Source organism: Mus musculus, chromosome 13 (genome assembly GCF_000001635.26).
Source record: "Mus musculus strain C57BL/6J chromosome 13, GRCm38.p6 C57BL/6J".
NCBI classification, from domain to species: Eukaryota; Metazoa; Chordata; class Mammalia; order Rodentia; family Muridae; genus Mus; species Mus musculus.
Window position 1 is genome coordinate 16039901 of NC_000079.6, and position 4914 is coordinate 16044814.

Consider the following 4914-nt stretch of genomic DNA (forward strand, 5'->3'; position numbering starts at 1 on the left):
TGTGTGAGTTCCTTTGTGATTGTGTTACCTCACTCAGGATGATGCTCTCCAGGTCCATCCATTTGGCTAGGAATTTCATAAATTCATTCTTTTTAATAGCTGAGTAGTACTCCATTGTGTAGATGTACCACATTTTCTGTATCCATTCCTCTGTTGAGGGGCATCTGGGTTCTTTCCAGTTTCTGGCTATTATAAATAAGGCTGCTATGAACATAGTGGAGCATGTGTCCTTCTTACCAGTTGGGGCTTCTTCTGGATATATGCCCAGGAGAGGTATTGCTGGATCCTCCGGTAGTACTATGTCCAATTTTCTGAGGAACCGCCAGACTGATTTCCAGAGTGGTTGTACAAGCCTGCAATCCCACCAACAATGGAGGAGTGTTCCTCTTTCTCCACATCCTCGCCAGCATCTGCTGTCACCTGAATTTTTGATCTTAGCCATTCTCACTGGTGTGAGGTGGAATCTCAGGGTTGTTTTGATTTGCATTTCCCTGATGATTAAGGATGTTGAACATTTTTTCAGGTGCTTCTCTGCCATTCGGTATTCCTCAGGTGAGAATTCTTTGTTCAGTTCTGAGCCCCATTTTTTAAGGGGGTTATTTGATTTTCTGAGGTCCACCTTCTTGAGTTCTTTATATATGTTGGATATTAGTCCCCTATCTGATTTAGGATAGGTAAAGATCCTTTCCCAGTCTGTTGGTGGTCTTTTTGTCTTATAGACAGTGTCTTTTGCCTTGCAGAAACTTTGGAGTTTCATTAGGTCCCATTTGTCAATTCTCGATCTTACAGTACAAGCCATTGCTGTTCTGTTCAGGAATTTTTCCCCTGTGCCCATATCTTCAAGGCTTTTCCCCACTTTCTCCTCTATAAGTTTCAGTGTCTCTGGTTTTATGTGAAGTTCCTTGATCCACTTAGATTTGACCTTAGTACAAGGAGATAAGTATGGATCGATTCGCATTCTTCTACATGATAACAACCAGTTGTGCCAGCACCAATTGTTGAAAATGCTGTCTTTCTTCCACTGGATGGTTTTGGCTCCCTTGTCGAAGATCAAGTGACCATAGGTGTGTGGGTTCATTTCTGGGTCTTCAATTCTATTCCATTGGTCCACTTGTCTGTCTCTATACCAGTACCATGCAGTTTTTAAAAATATGGAACGCTTCACGAATTTGCGTGTCATCCTTGCGCAGGGGCCATGCTAATCTTCTCTGTATCGTTCCAATTTTAATATATGTGCTGCCGAAGCGAGCACTATTTTTAATTCTTAACTATAACCTTTCATGCATTCAACTGTCTCTATAATTTGTGGAGTCTTACAATATCCCAATAGTCCCTTTCTAGCCACTTTACTATTCTCAACTCTTTTCACAGTTGACCTAATATTTAATACTTACCCCAACTCTGTTTATCTTTCTGTTCTTAAACTTACTAAATAAAATCTGAGTATGCTACACATTGTCTCTGGATAGTTATCATTCTATAGTTATTTAAGTTAATGAAGAAACTATTATTCATTAGCTAGTGTGAGGTTTGCGTAAAGATAATAGTAAGCAGCTATGGTTGCTCTTGCAAGAAATAATATAGAGTTTATACCTGAAACTGCAAGCTCCTTGACTGAGGACCTGTTTTTCTGAACTACACACTCAACTCTACAATATCCAGTTTCCACATGGACATTGTAAATATGTCAACTGAAAGAATATAGCTGATAAACAATAGCAACAGCAGCAACAACAGCATAACACAGGTTGTCTGCTATGATATTATGTGCTCAACATATGACAGGGAAGCTGAAGCCATGAATATAAACAATTTTGTTGTCTGAATGAGACCAGCACAATAATAATACAAGTTAACGTGCCAGGCCAGTGTGGGTAGGGGAGATCTCATATGGTCTGATCCCTAGATGATGAGCTTCAGATGGTCAATGCTTGCTGAGAGAATAAGAGTCAGTCTCTTCTTGATACCTCTATCACATATGTTGACAACCTAAGGTGGACACATGCATATATATGTAAAGTTAAGTGTACTCAGAAGATATATGTATATATATATATATATATATATATATATCCACACACACACATATATATATATTTCTAAAAATATATTCAATAAAAATAGACCAAGCAAAGAAATAATATCAGATGTATAAATCCCAAAATAGTACTGTAAGAAACACACAAAAAACAAGACAAGACAATTCCTGAAAGAATTAAGTATATAGTAATAGCATCTAGTGAAATTGAGTTAGATGAAATCCTGAAGCATTGAAAAGAGTTATTATAAGTATGTTTAAATAAATCAATGAAAATAAACTCCTGATTGATAACACAAACAGATGAAATAAGGAAAGTGACATGAGGAATTCCACTAAGGGACATACTAAAGAAAAGTCAGTGTAAAATGCTTCTCCAGAGCCATGCCTGTCTGCCTGCCGCCACACTCCTACCGTGATGGTCGTGAACTTACTCTCTAAAATGTTAAACATTCGCCCACATAAATGCTTCTTTGTATAAGTTGTCTTGGTCATGGTGTCTCTTTACAGGAATAGAACAGTAACTTAAACTTGTGTCTAAATTTCCTTCTGCCCTAGAAACATGCTAGAAATGAATAAAACACAAGTCAATTTAAAAAGCTTTGTGAAAAGACTGATAGACTGGATCAAGGAGAGCTATCCTTATCAATAGGTAAGTTATCAATAGACTATCTGAGCTTGAAATGAAGGAAGTGGAACAGTTAAATAAGGACAAAGCCAAAATACTGTAAGAATCAGTAAGACTCTTGAGACATGTGCTACTCTGAAAAGATAAACCCTCCACATAATAGGCATATAGAAACAGACTAACTGGTCAGTTGAGTAGAATGGAGGGCCCACATATAAACCCACACTACTATAGCCACTTCATTTTTGGCAAAGAATCTAGTAATATACATTGGATGGGGGAAAACATAGCATCTTCAAAAATGATGCTGGTCTAACTGGATAGTTAACATATAGAAGAATAAAATGTGATCCTCAGTCCTTATCTTGAGCAAAACTCAGTTCCACATGGATCAACATCCTTAATATAATACCTGATAGCCAGATTCTAATCGAAGAGAAAGTGTGGAACATGCTTAAACTCACTGACACAGAAAAAGACTTCCTGATCAGGAACCTCCTGGCCTATTCATTAAGACTGATAAGGGATCAGACCATGTGAAAGACTATTAAGACTGATAAGTGGGCTCTTGTGAAACTAAGAGCTCCTGTGCAGAAAAAGACACCATCATTGGAAGAAAAAAGCAGTTGCATAATGGGGAAAAGTCTTTACCAGTTATAATTTTGACAGAGGGTTAGTATCTAGGATATAGAAAGAACTTTAAAAAAGTAATTTAGAAAAAGATCCATGGTCTGATGAGAAGTATGAGAATTCTGTAGCATTTGGATGGAACCATCAGGTTTAAAATCTATACAAGTTTTCCTTCCAATCTGCTTCCCAACCCAGGCAAGATCAGAGGCCCAATGCCCTCCCTACCCTACAGTCTGCCTGCCTCTCAGGAGATCTTCAGTAACCAGGGAGATAGGTGAGACTCCCTTCTGCCAAAATTCCCATGCCAGCTGGGACACACACAGAGCCCAGCTGACTCCGGACCTACCCACCCTGCCCAGTTCCAACTTCTTTACAGTCTTCCAGCTTCCTTGCAGGCTTCTAAACCTGGGAAAGATCAGCAGCCTGATATCCTCCTACATCCTACATCCTACATCCTGGCTGCCTCCCCAGAGGTTTGCAATTACCAGGGACACAGCCTGCCTGTCTCCTAGGAGGTCAGCAATCACTTACACCGGAGGTCTATCTTAAACTGATACACAATCCTTCTAGTTTGCATTTTTATCCACAATTTGGGCAGATCCTGCCCCTGGAGCCCAGAGCCTGCCTGTCTCCCAGGATATTCTACTTAAACCAGGGATGCAGGAGGCCTGCTCTAACCACAGAGAAACAGGAGGTCTCCTTGACCAGAGAAAGCACTGACTGCCTCCCAGGAGACTAGCTCTAACCCAGGTTACATAGATTTACCTGCCTATAAGGAGACCAGCTCCAGTCAGAGGCACTCAGGGCAGTTAATATCAGAGATAACCAGATGGTGAGAGGCAAGACCAAGAACATAAGCAACATAACCCAATGCATTTTGACATCATCAGAAACCAATTCTCCCACCAGGGCAAGCTCTTAATACCCTAACACATACTATACCTGCCTGCGTCCCAGGAGGTCTGCAATAACCAGGGAACCTAACATGCCTGAAATGCAAGATTCTGTCCTAAAATATCATCTTATGAGGATGGTAGAGGCCTTTAAGGAGGATAAAAATAACTCCCTTAAAGAAATATTGGAAAACACAGGCAAAAAGGTAGAAGCCCTTAAAGATGAAACAAATAAAACCCTTAAAGAAATACAGGAAAATACAATCTAGCAGGTGAAGTAATTGAACAAAATTGTCCAAGATCTAAAAGTGAAAATAGGAACAATAAAGAAAACACAAATGGAGGCAACCCTGAAGATGGACAACCTATGAAAGAGATCAGGAGCTACAGATGCAAGCATCACCAACAGAATACAAGAGATAGAAGAGAGAATCTCAGGCATAAAATATACAATAGATGATACTGACACATCAGTCAAAGAAAATACAAAGTGTAAAAAGCTCCTAACCTGAAATATCCAGGAAATTCAGGACACAATGATTGAACCTAAGAATAACAGGAATAGAAGTGGGCGAAGATTTAGAGCTCAAAGGGCCAGAAAACATTTTCAACAAAATCATAGAAGAAAACTTCCCTAACCTAAAGAAAGAGATGGCCATAAATGTACAAGAAACCTACAGAGCACCAAATAGATTAGACCAGAAAAAAAAAAAAAAAACCCTTTC

The 4914-nt window shown here is 39.3% G+C and overlaps 1 non-coding gene across 1 annotated transcript; it reads right to left on the reverse strand.

Annotated features, from left to right (window-relative positions):
* Positions 1-1145: 1145 nt before the first annotated feature.
* On the reverse strand, positions 1146-1252 carry Gm22628. Its single transcript, XR_003950769.1, has one exon. It is a non-coding gene; the product is annotated as a U6 spliceosomal RNA (small nuclear RNA).
* Between the last annotated feature and the right edge of the window lie 3662 nt (positions 1253-4914).